The 17,805-nt window shown below is 41.4% G+C and overlaps 1 long non-coding RNA gene across 1 annotated transcript; it reads right to left on the reverse strand.

Annotated features, from left to right (window-relative positions):
- Window positions 1-1,354: 1,354 nt before the first annotated feature.
- Window positions 1,355-17,258, reverse strand: LOC309615214. Its single transcript, XR_014236637.1, has 2 exons — window positions 9,726-17,258; window positions 1,355-9,405 (listed from the first exon to the last, which is right to left on the reverse strand). It is a non-coding gene; the product is annotated as an uncharacterized lncRNA (long non-coding RNA).
- Window positions 17,259-17,805: the final 547 nt, after the last annotated feature.

Here is a 17,805-nt window from a genome sequence, read left to right on the forward strand (position 1 = left end):
ATAATAAAGAAGTGGGATTTTGAGATTCCCAGGACAATCTACAAAAGAAAGGGGGGTGGGGATTGTGAGGAAACAGGGCAGCAGCCAGGGGGATGGAGAGGAGAGAGGACCCGTGAGAAGGTCTCAGAGGTGGGCTCCAGTGAGGACTGTTTAAGGACTAAGACCTCTAAAGTTGCCTTATAAGTCACCTTCCTGGCCGTGCGGCAGTGTAACTTCTCTACACCTTTGGTGTAGCATGCCTGCCATACGTGGCATCCTGTGTGCTGTGGAGAACCAGAGGTCAAAGGTTGATAACCACATTGAAAGCAAGATGGCAAGAAGAGAGAGTCAGAGAAGGACAGAGAAGGTGAGAATTCAGCATGAACAAGATCCTGGAATAAGAGGGAACTGGGAAAACCTACTCCTCCAAGATTCCCCAGAAACATTGGGAGCAGGAAAATGCTGGTCTTCCCAGCATTTATGTGAGATGCAGCTTCCAGACCTTTTTAAGGTGAATTATTAAAGACAGGATGCTCCCACAAGGCAGCGAGGTTTGCTGGCACCCAAGTGGTTGGCCCTTCAGTCACACGACCATCCCTTGGGCTCTCTGCTAGGGATTTCTCACAGGTTTCTTCATTAATTTCCTTAGAGACATTCAACTATCTGGTTCTAAAGCATGTTAGTGTACCCAGAGGATACCTGGCATGGATTGAGTTTTCCTAAATGAATGAATTTCAGAAACAGTGATTTGATGGGAGCCAGGCAGAGAGCCCTGAACAGCCAGGTTAAGTTTGCTGCCTATGTATTTGAGTTTTATAAAAGAGAGCCTCAAATGAAATAATCACTTTGGACAGTTGCTGCAAAGATCTCTTTCAGTTTTCATGTGGGGGAGAATGGCAGCTTGAATTAATTGGCCTCAGTTATTGGTTTTCTTTCATCTGCAGCCACGTAAGAAAGATAACCCCAGGACTGTGGTAATTGTAGAGTCACTGGAACGATTTGTTAAAGGTAAACCTAGCTGGTGGAGTACTAGGGATTCTGTAAACATTTTGTCAGTTTGCACATTTTGCAGACAACCTTTAAAGAAGCATCTGCTTGTTTAATTGGCTTCCTTGGGTGAGCTCTGTCCTAGGAGACACTAACTCCAGCTTTTAATCCTCTTTGAATTCAAGCTGATGCCTCTAATATTTTCTTCAGCCATCAATCATGTGACCAGTGCAACAGGTCCCACTGGAAACTTGGAGTCTATGGTTAGGGCTGGTCCTGGATGGATTTTCTGGAGAATGGCGGCCATGAACAGCCCCTCCCCTCCCCTCCCCCCCTCCCCCAGCACCTCCCCTCCCCCCCGTCCCCTGACTCCTCTGTTCTCCTGTTCTTTTTTTTTTTTTAATAAATTTATTTATTTTTTATTTTTATTTTATTTTTGGCTGTGTTGGGTCCTCGTTGCTGTGCGTGGGCTTTCTCTAGTTGTGGCAAGCGGGGGCTACTCTTCGTTGTGGTGCACAGGCTTCTCATCATGGTGGCTTCTGTTGTTGCAGAGCACGGGGTCTAGGCGCGGGGGCTCAGTAGTCGTGGCTCGTGGGCTCTAGAGTGCAGGCTCAGTAGTTGTGACACACGGGCTTAGTTGCTCCGCAGCATGTGGGATCTTCCTGGACCAGGGCTCAAACCCGTGTCCCCTGCATTGGCAGGCGGATTCTTAACCACTTTGCCACCAGGGAAGCCCTCTCCTGTTCCTTTGCCTGGAATGAATGACATCGTTGAAGTAGGTGAGCACCCAGGCAAAGGAATTAGTAGAAAAGGGCATTTATTCCAAAGGAATAGTTGTATACCTTGCTATAAAGTGTTAGAGAATACTTTCTTAAAAGAAGTATTTTAAAAAGTGTTAACCACATCCCTTAGAATTTTACAGGGACAACCCACAACACACACACGTACGCACACACACCTCAAACAAAAGTTTTCCAAGAGAATATTTGTACTGTGCACAAGACATACTGATATTTTCTATTCTATTCTATTCTATTCTTTTTTTTTAAAACATCTTTTTTGGAGTATAATTGCTTTACAATGGTGTGTTAGTTTCTGCTCTATAGTAAAGTGAATGAGCTATACATATACATATATCCCCATATCTCTTCCCTCTTGCGTCACCCTCCCACCGTCCCTATCCCACCCCTCTAGGTGGTCACAAAGCACTGAGCAGATCTCCCTGTGCTATGCGGCTGCTTCCCACTAGCTATCTATTTTACATTTGGTAGTGTATATATATGTCCATGCCACTCTCTCACTTCGTCCCAGCTTACCCTTCCCCCTCCCCGTGTCCTCAAGTCCATGCTCTACATCTGTGTCTTTATTCCTGTTTTGTCCCTAAGTTCTTCAGAACCATTTTTTTTTTTTAGATTCCATATATATGTGTTAGCATACAGTATTTGTTTTTCTCTTTCTGACTTACTTCACTCTGTATGACACACTAGGTCCATCCACCTCACTACAAATAACTCAATTTCATTTCTTTATATGGATGAGTAATATTACATTGTATATATGTGCCACAACTTCTTTATCCATTCATCTGTCGATGGACACTTAGGTTGCGTCCATGTCCTGGCTATTGTAAATAGAGCTGCAATGAACATTTTGGTACATGGCTCTTTTTGAATTATGGTTTTCTCAGGGTATATGCCCAGTAGTGGGATTGCTGGGTCATATGGTAGTTCTATTTTTAGGTTTTAAAGGAACCTCCATACAGTTCTCCATAGTGGCTGTATCAATTTACATTCCCACAAACAATTCAAGAGGGTTCCCTTTTCTCCACACCCTCTCCAGCATTTATTGTAGATTTTTTGATGATGGCCATTCTGACTGGTGTGAGGTGACACCTCATTGTAGTTCTGATCTGCATTTCTCTAATGATTAGTGATGTTGAGCATCCTTTCACCTGTTTGTTGGCAATCTGTATATCTTCTTTGGAGAAATGTCTATTTAGGTCTTCTGCCCATTTTTGGATTGGGTTGTTTTTTTTTTTTTGATATTGAGCTGCATGAGATGCTTGTAAATTTTGGAGATTAATCTTTTGTCAGTTGCTTCATTTGCAAATATTTTCTCCCATTCTGAGGGCTGTCTTTTCATCTTGTTTATGGTTTCCTTTGCTGTGCAAAGGCTTTTAAGTTTCATTAGCTCCCATTTGTTTATTATTGTTTTTATTTCCATTTCTCTAGGAGGTGGATGAAAAAGGATCTTGCTGTGATTTATGTCATAGAGTGTTCTGCCTATGTTTTCCTCTAAGAGTTTTATAGTGTCTGGCCTTACATTTAGGCCTTTAATCCATTTTGAGTTTATTTTTGTGTATGGTGTTAGGGAGTGTTCTAATTTCATTCTTTTACATGTAGCTGTCCAGTTTTCCCAGCACCACTTATTGAAGAGGCTGTCTTTGCTCCATTGCATATTCTTGCCTCCTTTATCAAAGATAAGGTGACCATATGTGTGTGGGTTTATCTCTGGGCTTTCTATCCTGTTCCATTGATCTATATTTCTGGTTTTGTGCCAGTACCATACTGTCTTGATTACTGTAGCTTTGTAGTATTGTCTGAAGTCCAGGAGCCTGACTCCTCCAGCTCCATTTTTCTTTCTCAACATTGCTTTGGCTATTCAGGGTCTTTTGTGTTTCCATACAAATTGTGAAATTTTTTGTTCTAGTTCTGTGAAAAATGCCATTGGTAGTTTGATAGGGATTGTGTTGAATCTGTAGATTGCTTTGGGTAGTATAGTCATTTTCACAATGTTGATTCTTCCAATCCAAGAACATGATATATCTCTCCATCTGTTTGTATCATCTTTAATTTCTTTCATCAGTGTCTTATAGTTTTCTGCATACAGGTCTTTGTCTCCCTTGGTAGGTTTATTCCTAGGTATTTTATTCTTTTTGTTGCAGTGGTAAATGGGAGTGTTTCCTTAATTTCTCTTTCAGATTTTTCATCATTACTGTATAGGAATACAAAAGATTTCTGGGCATTAATTTTGTATCCTGCTACTTTACCAAATTCATTGATTAGCTCTAGTAGTTTTCTGGTAGCATCTTTAGGATTCTCTATGTATAGTATCATGGCATCTGCAAACAGTGACAGCTTTACTTCTTTTTTTCCGATTTGGATTCCTTTTATTTCTTTTTCTTCTCTGATTGCTGTGGCTAAAACTTCCAAAACTATGTTGAATAATAGTGGTGAGAGTGGACAACCTTGTCTTATTCCTATCTTAGAGGAAATGGTTTCAGTTTTCACCATTGAGAATGATGTTGGCTGTGGGTTTGTCATATATGGCCTTTATTATATTGAGGTAAGTTCCCTCTATGCCTACATTCTGGAGGGTTTTTTTCATAAATGGGTGTTGAATTTTGTCAAAAGCTATTTCTGCACCTACTGAGATTATCATATGGTTTTTATCCTTTGGTTTGTTAATATGGTGTATCACATTGAGTGATTTGCATATATTGAAGAATCCTTACATTCCTGGGATAAACCCCAATGATCATGGTGTATGATCCTTTTAATGTGCTGTTGGATTCTGTTTGCTAGTAATTTGTGGAGGATTTTTGCATCTGTGTTCATTAGTGACATTGGCCTGTAGTTTTCTTTCTTTGTGACATCTTTGTCTGGTTTTGGTATCAGGGTGATGGTGGTCTCATAGAATGAGTTTGGGAGTGTTCCTCTCTCTGCTATATTTTGGAAGAGTTTGAGAAGGATAGGTGTTAGCTCTTCTCTAAATGTTTGATAGATTCGCCTGTGAAGCCATCTCTTCCTGGGCTTGTGTTTGCTGGAAGATTTTTAATCACAGTCTCAATTTCAGTGCTTGTGATTGGTCTGTTTATATTTTCTATATCTTCCTGGTTCAGTCTCGGGAGGTTGTACTTTTCTAAGAACTTGTCCGTTTCTTTCAGGTTGTCCATTTTATTGGCATATAGTTGCTTGTCGTAATCTCTCATGATCCTTTGTATTTCTGCAGTGTCAGTTGTTACTTCTCCTTTTCCATTTCTAAGTCTATTGATTTGAGTCTTCTCCCCTTTTTTCTTGATGAGTCTGGCTAATGGGTTATCAATTTCGTTTATCTTCTCAAAGAACCATCTTTTAGTTTTATTGATCTTTGCTCTTGTTTCCTTCGTTTCTTTTTCATTTACTTCTGATGTGATCTTTATGATTTCTTTCCTTCTCCTAACTTTGGGTTACTTTTTTTTGTTCTTCTTTCTCTAATTGCTTTAGGTGTAAGGTTAGGTTGTTTATTTGAGATGTTTCTTGTTTCTTGAGGTAGGCTTGTATTGCTATAAACTTCCTTCTGAGAACTGCTTTTGCTGCATCCCATAGGTTTTGGATCGTTGTGTTTTCACTGTAATTTGTCTCTAGGTATTTTTTGATTTCTTCATTGATCTCTTTGTTATTTAGTAGTGTATTGTTTAGCCTCCATGTGTTTGTATCATTTACAGATTTTTTCCTGTAATTGATATCTAGTCTCATAGCGTTGTGGTCAGAAAAGATACTTGATACAATTTCAATTTTCTTAAATTTACCAGGCTTGATTTGTGACCCAAGGTATGATCTATTCTGGAGAATGTTCCATGAGCACTTGAGAAGATAGTGTATTCTGTTGTTTTTGAATGGAATGTCCTATAAATATCAATTAAGTCCATCTTGTTTAATGTATCATTTAAAGCTTGTGTTTCCTTATTTATTTTCGTTTTGGATGATCTGTCCATTGGTGAAAGTGGGGTGTTAAAGTCCCCTACTATGATTGCGTTACTGTCAATTTCCCCTTTTATGGCTCTTAGCATTTGCCTTATGTATTGAGGTGCTCCTATGTTGGGTGCATAAATATTTACAACTGTTATATCTTCTTCTTGGCTTGATCCCTTGATCATTATGTAGTGTCCTTCTTTGTCTCTTGTAATAGTCTTTATTTTAAAGTTTATTTTGTCTGATGTGAGAATTGCTCCTCCAGCTTTTTTTTGATTTCCATTTGCATGGAATATCTTTTTCCATCCCCTCACTTTCAGTCTGTATGTGTCCCTAGGTCTCAAGTGGGTCTCTTGTAGACAGCATGTATACGGGTCTTGTTTTTGTGTCCATTGAGCCAGTGTATGTCTTTTGGTTGGAGCATTTAATCCATTTACATTTAAGGTAATTATCGATATGTACGTTCCTATTACCATTTTCTTAATTGTTTTGGGTTTGTTATTGTAGGTCTTTTCCTTCTCTTGTGTTTCCTGCCTAGAGAAGTTCCTTTAGCATTTGTTGTAAAGCTGGTTTGGTGGTGCTGAATTCTCTTAGCTTTTGCTTGTCTGTAAAGGTTTTAATTTCTCCATAGAATCTGAATGAGATCCTTGCTGGATAGAGTAATCTTGGGTGTAGGTTTTTCCCTTTCATCACTTTAAATATGTCCTGCCACTCCCTTTTGGCTTGCAGAGTTTTTGCTGAAAGATCAGCTGTTAACTTTATGGGGATTCCCTTGTATGTTATTTGTTGTTTTTCCCTTGCTGCTTTTAATATTTTTTCTTTTTATTTAATTTTTGATAGTTTGATTAATACGTGTCGGCATGTTTCTCCTTGGATTTATTCTGTATGGGACTCTCTGTGCTTCCTGGACTTGATTAACTATTTCCTTTCCCATATTAGGGAAGTTTTCTACTATAATCTCTTCAAATATTTTCTCAGTCCCTTCCTTTTTCTCTTCTTCTTCTGGGACCCCTATAATTCGAATGTTGGTGCATTTAATGTTGTCCCAGAGGTCTGTGAAAGTGTCCTCAATTCTTTACATTCTTTTTCTTTATTCTGCTCTGCAGTAGTTATTTCCACTATTTTATCTTCCAGGTCACTTATCTGTTCTTCTGCCTCAGTTATTCTGCTATCAATTCCTTCTAGAGAATTTTTAATTTCATTTATTGTGTTGTTCATCATTGTTTGTGTGCTCTTTAGTTCTTCTAGGTCCTTGTTAAACATTTCTTATATTTTCTCCATACTATTTCTAAGATTTTGGATCATCTTTACTATCATTACTCTGAATTCTTTTTCAGGTAGACTGCCTATTTCCTCTTTATTTGTTTGGTCTGGTGGGTTTTTGCCTTGCTTCTTCATCTGCTGTGTGTTTCTCTGTCTTCTCATTTTGCTTAACTTACTGTGTTTGGGGTCTCCTTTTCGCAGGCTGCAGGTTCGTAGTTCCCATTGTTTTTGGTGTTTGCCCCCAGTGGCTAAGGTTAGTTCAATGGGTTGTGTATGTTTCCTGGTGGAGGGGACTGGTGCCGGTGTTCTGGTGGATGAGGCTGGATCTTTTCTTTCTGGTGAGTAGGACTGTGTCTGGTGACGTGTTTTGGGGTGTCTGTGACCTATTATGATTTTAGGCAGCCTCTCTGCTAATGGGTGGGGTTTTGTTCCTGTCTTGTTAGTTGTTTGGCATAGGGTGTCCAGCACTGTAGTTTTCTGGTCATTGAGTGGAGCTGGGTCTTAGTGTTGAGGTGGAGCTCTCTGGGAGAGTTTTTGCAGTTTGATATTCCATGGAGCCAGGAGGTCTTTTGTGGACCAACATCCTGAACCCAGCTTTCCCACCTCAGAGGCACAGGCTTGACACCCGGCCAGAGCACCAAGACCCTGTCAGTAGCACAGCTCAAAAGAAAAGGGGGGGGGGGGAAGAAAGAATAAAATAAAATAAAGTTATTAAAATAAAAAGTTATTATAGATTAAAAAAATTAAAAAATAATAGAAAATGGAAAAAAAGAAAAAAACAGAAAGAAAGGAAGAAGAGAGCAACCAAACCAAAAAACAAACCCACCAATGATAACAATCGCTAAAAACTATACTAAAAGAAAAAAAAATGGACAGAGAGAACCCTAGGACCTAGAAATGGTAAAAGCAAAGTTATAATGACAGAATCACACAAAGAAGCAAACACATACACACTCACAAAAAGAGAAAAAGGAAAAAAAAAATATATATATATAGGGAAAAATATATATATATACCTTTTGGGAAGTCTGAGGTCTTCTGCCTGCATTCAGTAGGTGTTCTGTAGGAGTTTTTCCACATGTATTTCTGATGTATTTGTGGGGAGGAAGATGATTTCCACATCTTATTCCTCCGCCATCTTGAACGTCATTCTATTCTATTCTGTTCTATTCTATTCCATTCCACTCTGTTCTTTCAATTAAAAAAAGCTGCTGGCCATTACTCATTACTCTGATGTGATAGCCCACTAATGTGTTACAACTGACAGTTTGTAAAACACTGTAATCTAGAGCATTTGACATTGGGTCACAATATTAAAATTGTCCATTTGTTTTTAATCCAGCATGGCTGGAAAGTGATTAGAAGGCATTAATAAAAATCTCTGCTCCCTGAGCAGTCCACTTTCTGATCTAATGAATCATCCTTTAAAAATCACTCTGAATTTCACGAAGGGACATCCCCCTTTCTCTTACTTGGCTGAACGGGAGTCAAGAGGACCAGCTCTTCTCCGAGCTCTGCCACTAACTGTGAGACCCTGCACAGGATCCACCTCAGCCTCTTTTCTGTAGTCTGTAAAATAATAATATTATTAACAGCTAAGATGTTTCTAGTGACTATGTGCTAGTCACTATTCTAAGTGTTTTCTGTGCACGAATTCATTGACTCCTCACTGTAAATCTGTGAGTGAGATGCTGTGTTTGCTCCGACATTATAGCTGTGGAAGTCAAGCCCAGGAGAGGTTTTGCTAAGGTCTATGTGCTGAGGCTGTAGACCTGCAACGGGAGAGCCAGGATTTGTGCCTGGGCAGCCTGTACCATTATTTTACACCCTATTTGGGGCTCATTAAAATAGGTGATCTCCCAGGTCTTCCTCGAATCTGACTTTCTGTGTTTCTCCTTGTCATGGTGGTTGGGAGTTTCTCAAAGATTCAAATTAACCTCCTTGTAGCTTTTTGGAAAAGGTCTGTGATATATGGCCCTAGAGCATTATTACCTCTATAAGATAAACCCCAACCAATGTTTCTTATTCTAGGAAGAGGTGTCTGTGTGTGTGTGTGTGTGTGTGCGCACGCGTAGGTGGTCAGGGAACATGGAAAGCAGGGAAGCTGGTAAAATCACCCAAGCAGGTTTCTTGCTTCACCCTTCGCATCCATACCCCCGATGTCCACATCAGGGGCTTGGTAGAAGCAGGCATCATGAAACTGTAACTATTACCGCTAAGAGCAGGTGTAGAGAGGACGTAGGGAGGCCTGCCTTCCTGATGGGGCCTGTGCCTGTGCACGAAGTAGGAGGTTAGGAAACACAGGCAGCGTCTGAAGGATACAGGACACCAGGTGTCAACACAACGGCCAGGTGTGCGCTCAGGGGTGATGGGAGACGAGGTTAGGGCTGGGCTGCAGCAGGCCTTGAATGCCGGGAGAAGTCAAGATGCTTATAGGGCTTCCCTGGTGGCGCAGTGGTTGAGAATCTGCCTGCCAATGCAGGGGACACGGGTTCGAGCCCTGGTCTGGGAAGATTCCACATGCCGCAGAGCAACTAGGCCCGTGAGCCACAATTACTGAGCCTGCGCGTCTGGAGCCTGTGCTCCGCAACAAGAGAGGCCGCGATAGTGAGAGGCCCGCACACCGCGATGAAGAGTGGTCCCCACTTGCCACAACTAGAGAAAGCCCTCACACAGAAACGAAGACCCAACACAGCTGTAAATAAATAAAAAATAAATAAATAAATAAAAATTAAAAAAAAAAAAGATGCTTATAGAAGAGACCTTTAGCAACTAAAATCATAATTTCAGGTATTGTTGTGTTACACTCCTAAAGCATTATTCTTGGCAAATTGGGCACTACCTAATGTTGCTAAAATATGAGCTAACTTCTAAGAGAGGGTGAAACAATCCCCGGCAGCCATTTGAACCTTGAAAAAAATGCAGCAAGGGAATCATAGTGTTGGCTCTGCCCAATCATAAAAATGCACCTCACAGGGAAGGAATCCATATTTATTTGATGCTCTATTTAAACAAATATCAAACAATAAAATCCTCATGGAGGAGACAGGGTTCTCCCCCTACCCCCAACACTTTCAGGACCACTGTGGGAAAATAAATCTGTCAAGGGACACGTTTAAATAAAGGGAATGTAGATTAGTTTCAAGTGGTTTTCTTAAAGTGGAAAATATAAGGGTTAATTCATGTGGTGCTTTAATTAGGATCAATGTGAAAGGAAAGTTTTAAAAGGTGCTTCAGTCCCCAATGGCAGCTAGTTAAAGGAGATGACTAGAAAGAGTGAGTGATGGAATGAGGAAGAGTAAAACAAAAGGCAGGGAGAAAGAGAAGGTGGCAGGGATGAAAAGAGAGACTCAGGGACCAGGAGTGGGGACAGTGAGAGTTGATCGCTGAGCTGAACAGGAAGAGCTCAGGGTGAAAGGGGCTGTGATCCGAAAGTCTCAAAGAGGCAGGAGTGGAAATAACTGAAGGCAAAGTGAAATGATCTTATTTAACAAAAAAAAAAGAAGAAGAGGAATTTAAGACTGTTCCCATGATATAGCTGAAGAGGTGAAGAAGGGCTGGATTTTAATCCTAAAAGAACTAATACGATTTTCCATTTGACGTTTGTATAGATAGGTATAAATCCACTCTTGGTTATGCGTATTAACAGGCTCTGTGTAAAGGGCTTAAAAAGCTAAAATTGTCTACAAAGCTATCTAGAAAGTTTTAAGCATACAATTTTACAAATGGGCATTTCTTGAATTGTTTTATTAAATCTTTGTACTTTTTTATTGTGGTAAAATATACTCAACAAAAAAGGGACCATTTTAGCCATTTTTAAGTGTACAATTCAGTGGCATTAAGTACATTCACATTGTTGTGCAACCATCCCCATCATCCAACTCCAGAACTTTTTCTTCTTCTCAGATTGAAACTTTGTACCCATTAAACGCTAACTCGCCATTCCCCATTTCCCCCAGCCTCTGGCAACCTCTATTCTACTTTCTGTCTCTGTGCTTTGTATTTTAAGACCAATTCATTATAAGTTGTAGCTGTGGCGTTTCATAATCGTAGCATGTGAGAAGCAAAGTCATGGAGGGAAAGCTTTTTGAGGAAAGGTAGGGCTTACACTGATTTTTCAAACTCTTAAATCCCATATTTATTAATTTCCAAATGAAGTTTCCACCATTTCTCACATTTAAAGTGTTCATTTAATTAATTCTAAAAGAATAGGCAACAAATTTGTCTTTATTTTTAGTGATTCCTAGGAATGGATACATTGAAGTATTTTCAAAAAGGACATGAAATTAAATTGTCATTACACCAATCATTTCTATTTGACTAGAATCTATTGAAACTAGTCAGTGTAGGCTCATGCCCTAAATATTAACAAAATATATGAAATTGTTTCTATAAAGATTGAGAAAGCATTCACCACTTTTGATGGAGTAGTTAACCGTTCTTTGCCATTTCTATTACAAGTAAAGCCTGGGATATTAACAAACAGAGGAGAGAGCAATAAACAACAGATACTGCGATCATTTAGCTAATTCTACTTAGAGTTCTAAAGCAAGAATAGATTATGCTACATTGATAATAAACGTGACATTCTCAGCACATGTAAGTAAGCCCTGAATTTGAGAACATCTGTTTTCCCAGAGCCCTAGTAAATACACGTTTAACAGAGATCTCATGTAAAGTAGCCATATGCTTATAATTATCCAAATATTGTAGATCCCCTGTGTGAAATTTCACATCTTTGTTGCTTCTATTTTAATGTTGACAAAGTTGGTAGTAATTTTTAAAACCAAGTCTGATCCTAAACAGGAAAGACAATTTCCTATGTAATTATAATTTTCTATGCAAGATTTGGCAAAGATCAAATTGTTTGTAGAATTTAATCATCTTTACACTCATAAGCATCCTAGATATTCATTTGAGAAGGCACTTTGCTCAATTTAAGTATCCCAATACCTACTAGCGAACTGCAATGTGTTTTTAATCTAGATGATTTGGACAAACATAAAACATGTCGAATCATTATAGAAGAAAAGTGTTGCCACAGATTCACAGTGAAATACAGTAAAAGCTCACTATGTCAAACAAATTTAGCCTTTTTAGAGAAGTTACTTAACAAAAGAAGTTCTTAAGAGAATATGAGAGCTGGTTAGATTGAAGTTTGAAAATGTAATTCCAGAGCAAAAACATAAAGATTGAGAAATAGTAAAATTACCAGGGAATTATCTGATATTTAAAACATCTGAATGGTTGAGTAATTAATGGTCGCCATACTTACATACATCTGTAATAAGAATTTACATAAGTTGTTGTATATAATCTGCATAAAAACCCCAGAGGGACGTATTCTTACCTCCATCTGAGGTGCCAAAACTAAAAGTAGAAGGTTTTGAGTTCATAAAGCTAAGAAGTGACAGAGCTGGGATTCTAGTCATCTGCTCCAAACCCCTCCTCTTTCATTAGCATCCATGGTATACAAGAAGGTGTCTACAGTCTGCTTCATCCTGATATGGATTTTGTCTCCTTTCCAGGTTCTAAACGGGCCCAGCCCTTTTTATTTTTAGAAATCTGGCCAGGTTAGCCACAATTTGACCTGATACGACTAGGTGATTAAATACACCTTGTTCGCACAGGGAATGAAAATTATTCGCTCATTAGGAAAGAGAATCATTCATTTAAGAATAAAGTTGCATACTGTGTGTTTCCTTTACAACTTTCCCTCAAAAATCAAAGCATTTCTTGAAGTTCTTGGCAGGTAGCTTGTCCCTATTTCATGGTGAAGACCAATGGTTCTCAAACTTCAGCCTGCATTAGAATCTGCTCAAGGGCTTGTTAAAGTATAGATCTCTGGGCCCCAGTTTCTGATTCTGTAGATCTGGGGTGAGGCCTAAGAATCTGCATTTCTAACAAATTTCCCGGTGATGTTAATACTGCTGGTCCAAGGGCCACCCTTCAAGAACCACTGGTGTTGGCAAACTACATCATGCCTGGACGTCTGTGTGCCCCGTGGTGCAACCAAACAAGGAGAGCAGTGATTTGGTCGTTTTGACACCCCTAGTGAGTCTTCATGCTTCTTTCAATATCCAGAACTGGAACTCGAGTTCCCTGCCAAACTCAGTACCATCGCACTGGTGCCAGGCATGGGGCTGACCTACCGGAAGTCCGAGTCACACCCGTTCAGCTGATAGAGTGGGGAAACAGAGGCCCAGAGAGGTTAGATGTGTTATATTATCGGGCACAACTCTTCATTGCATTTCATTTAACTTGTCTGCGAAGCATCCCGCGAAAGAATGGGAGTGCCAGAGCAAACAGAGCAAGTGGCATAATTGGTCTCAATATTACATCAGGGAAGCAGGAGGAATTAGGGGCTGGTACCTCCCAGGCTAAGTTGTGAAGGAGCAGCTTTATCTTCATGTGCACACTTTCCTAAGAGCCCTTTTTTTTTTTTTTTTTTTGCCTCTTCCTCTGCCTCTCCAGAGCAGTCCTCACCTTTCTCCCTGTCGCTCAGGACTCCATTCATTTTTCACCCTTGACCCCTTTTGAGGAAGATTACTTAGTACTCTAAGCTTTTTTTTTCTTTTATGAGGGACTTTTTCTTGCAGATGAAGTTGTATGGAAAGGTCAAAAACATAGAGCAGGGCTGCTCAGCTTGGAGAAAGTGTGGGACACAGGAACCTCACCTGGTAGGTTTCCTTCTCATTCCTCTTGCCGAAAGCTCTAGAAGCTCAAAGGAGCAGACTTTTAAACCCACTGCTCTACTCCTTTTTGTCCTTAGCCTTCTTTTAATCAAAACCTGCCAGTCTTAAGTCTCATTTCTCTTGGACCATATAGGTGTCAAGTAGTTAATGTTCTCAGGTTATCAGTTTGTCAATTTATTCAGAATAGTATAATAGTGGTAGTAAAATATGAATAGGGATCGTACCCGAGAATGTTTTTGTTTTAACTGGGACCTTATGAAAACAGTACTGCAAACTAAAGAAATGATTTCATTTGTGCAAATTTCAGGTGTTAGACTACCTTCCTAGGATATATTTCCAGAGACTTTACAGAATGGTTATGTCATACTAAAAGTTAAATTATTATTTATTTATTTATTCTAATTGAAGTATAGTTGATTTACAATGTTGTGTTAATTTCTGCGGTACAGCTAAGTGATTCAGTTATACACATATACACATTCTTTTTTATATTCTTTTCCATTATGGTTTATCACAGGATATTGAATATAGTTCCCTGTGCTATACAGTAGGACCTTGTTGTTTATCCATTCTATATATGTATCCCTAGTTTGCATCTGCTAACCCCAAACTCCCACTCCATTCCTTCCCCACCCTGAGATAAACTCTTTTATTTATCTAAGAGAATCTTCTCTCCCTGGGTTAGTATGAAATAATGCTTTGAAGACAACAATAGCACAGATTTCAGAGAGCAAGGGCAATTCTGTTTGCTTTTGGTCCTGTATCTCTGGGCAGGTAGAGCTCTCTTTATGGAAGTTTTGTGGCCAACTGCTACACACACCTTATATATGACTCTCTCATTTCTCAAACTAATGTTAATATAGGTGTCACTATTCCTTGCTCATCTCGTAAGCCCCTGAAAACTTTCCCGCGTCCAGCCCTGTTTTGGTTCTCCACGGGTAATTCCCTTAGCGTCCACAGGGGGGCAGGACACACCATACTGCACAGTTGTCTGTATTTCCTTCTATTTGGGGGGAAAAAAATCTAACCATGAAAAGAATGCCAGTTAAGCTGCTAAAGGTGCCTACACCAGACCTTCTCATTTCAGCTCAAGAACCTTTCACACTTTTTGACATTCTTCATAGATCAAACAGTTGAAGAAATTCCAAGAGAATCTAAGGCTGGACTGAAAATTTCTATAGCATTATTTCAAATTCTCAAAACATTCTGAGAAGGTCTAAAGGCAGAGTTTGACTCGTAGTTTGCTCTCGTATCTTTGTTTTTACAACACACATACCCACAGAGCAAAGGCCTTGGTGTGTCCTTGTTAACATTGGGGTGGATTCCTACTTGAGGCATATCTATGAGGGAGGAAGAGGTACGGCTTTATACATGACTGGGGATCATTGTCATAATATTTGAAATATGAAATGCTTTTTAGTATAGGGAAAGCATTGGATTAAGTGTCAGAAAGACTTGTCTCCTAGTTGTGAATAGATTCCTGACTGGCTTGCGACCTTGGGCTCCGTCCACCGAGTTTGTGCATCTGCTCACCTGTGACATGAAGACTGCAGCGCTTTCAGGCAAAGGAGAGCCAGCACCTTCCTTGCTTGGACTTGAGGCTGGTAGCAATGAAGGAGGAGAATATCTGCCCCAGGGGAATCCTGACGGCGGGAGGACAGACCACATCCTCTGTGGTTCCTGTCCTAGTGTCATTTACTCTTACCCATGACTACATTCAGTGCGCTGAGCGCTCCTAAGCCACAGCAAATAGGCTCATTACTTTGTTTCCTGTTTACTGATAACTTGTGGCAGATAATAATTGCCGTGGGCCAAAAGAAGAGAGAACATACAGGACTGCAGTTGCAGGGAGGAAGCCTTCTTATTGGCTGGGGGGTCTGAAACCATGAATCACCATTAACCAGACTCCATACTGATAGAAATTAAAATACTGATAACACAAACCACAAGGGTTCGTTTCCCCCAGGGAAGGGATGGAGACAGACGGCAAGGAGGAAGCCTCTCCTGGATGACACCAGAGAAGCAGACGTACAGAGCTTGCAGGCCAGGCCAGAGCAGACCATGTGCATCCCAGGGGTGACAGGTAGGCGGAAGGGGAAATGTTGCTTCTTCAAGTGAGAAACGAGGGGTTTCGAGTTTGTGGTTTGGCAGAGAGCTGTTGAAGACCTGCAGAGGGGACAGAAGGGCACAGAGGAGACCTATCCAAGAAAACAGCCTTGGCAGTAATACAAAACTAAACCAAAAAATGAAAAGAAGGACCAGCAGACATGCTTTGGACATAATGTTAAGTGACAAGGGGAGGGTACAACATAGCATCTATCTCTGGATTGCAATAACATGTACACAAAAGACAGAGACAGATTGGAAGGGGACCCATAAAGGCAAACACATTTTGGTCTCTTGTAGTGGCAAAAATCTGAAAAACAATCTTTTTGTTCAGTTCCATTTCCTTTTATGTTGTTAAGTTAGTAAAAAAACAAACTATTTTAAAGCACAGTGAGAGGAAGGAAGAAAAGGTTATGGTAAAGCAGCTTTGAGTCTAAAGTCTCAGAACTTGACAATCTTGAAACCAAAACTAGGGGCATAAGTAGGCTTGGGATAAGGCCAGAAGGGACATCCATGGAGGAGATGGAGAGGAGAGAAGCTGGCTTAATAGCCCAGCGGTTAAGAGCTCAGACTCTGCAGCAGTGTGAGCTTGGGCCTCAGTTTCCCTATCTGTAAAATGGGGATAATCCAATCTTTATCTCATAAGGTTGTTTTGAAGATTAAAGGAAACAAGGTCTCTTGGGTGTTTGCCATTACCTGGGGGAGGCCAGTGCCAAGACCTTAAGGAAGTTCCGGAATGAAGGGAACAAGGAAGCAAAACTGCCTCTTCCTGCAGTCAGGTGACTGGTCCCTGCAGAAGGAATGAAATAGCAAAAGGGGGAAGGGGGAAGAAAGTGAGAGGGTGGGGAGTATGGAGACTGGGAACACACACACACACTCAAAGCAGTGTGGGGAAGGAAATCACCTGAGAGCAAATAAAACCATAAAGAAAAGAAAAAGCAAGAATGAAATAGGGACATTGGCTCAGGGATGATTCCTCTTTGCTGGAGAGGGAAGAGCACTGGGTCTGGAGTCTGAGCCCTAGGGTCTGTTTCTGGCTGCACATCCTCTTGGCTGAGTGTCCTTGGAAAAGTCATTTATCCCCTCTCAGACTCATTGTTTAAATCTGTGAAAGTGAAAATAGGAAGGCCAACATCACAGAAGGGCTGGGGGTGATTCAAGGAGATCTTTTTACGGTTGGTGGCTGAGCACGCAATAAATGCAAAGGGAAACTCGACGTCCACAGCGTTAGGGCAAGGAGCATGGTGGGAGAGAAGCAGCCCTCCGTCTCGTCTTCCAGCCTTCAGGCCCGGGAATGAGTGAGGCGGTAGGCGGGGAAGACAGGCACGGAGAATCTGGGGACAGATAAAGGAAACTCGTGATGGGGCGAGGCTGGGCTGAAGAGAAACAGATTGGGGGAGAGCTGCAAAGGGAGGGGTCCACTGAAAGGGGAGGAGGGAGTCCGGGGAGGGAGAGGGTGGGAAGGCCGAGAGAGATGGGAGGGCAGTGTGAGAAGAAAAGCAGGCTGGGGAAAGAGGGATTGGAATGCAGAAGGAACTTGGGGAAGGAGGAAGTATTGAAGGCGGGAGGGAAAGAAGAGAGGGAAAATGGGGATGCCGTGGAGGCGGGGGCCAGGCCGCGAGAGGGAAGAGGATCCGGGGAACAGATGGAGGAGAAAAGAATCGGCTAAATCCAGCGTCAGAAGAGGTTGGGGACCGCGAGAAGAGAGGCTGGGGCGTTCGGGAGAGCGCAGCAGCTTTTAGCATCCGTCCAGACTCTAAAGACTCGTGGCCTTTGCCTGACCTCGAGGGTCGGGAACAGACGCCCTGTCTTTGTGGAGAGCGGTACCCCACCGAGAGAATGGGGCTGTTCTGGGCTGGGCCGTACGCCTGGCGCGCGGCGAGGCTTCCCTGGCCCTGGGCTGGCCCTTGAGGGGAGCGATCGACTGGCCTGGAGGTTGGGGCCGAGGAAGGAAGGTACCACCGCCCGGGGCCGGCGCGCAGTCGGCTGCTGAGGCGCCTGCTCCGAGCTGTCCCTGGGGGGCGCCGCCGCCGCTTCCCTCC

The sequence above is a fragment of the Balaenoptera borealis genome (genome assembly GCF_965194805.1).
Source record: "Balaenoptera borealis genome assembly, chromosome: 17".
Lineage (NCBI taxonomy): Eukaryota > Metazoa > Chordata > Mammalia > Artiodactyla > Balaenopteridae > Balaenoptera > Balaenoptera borealis.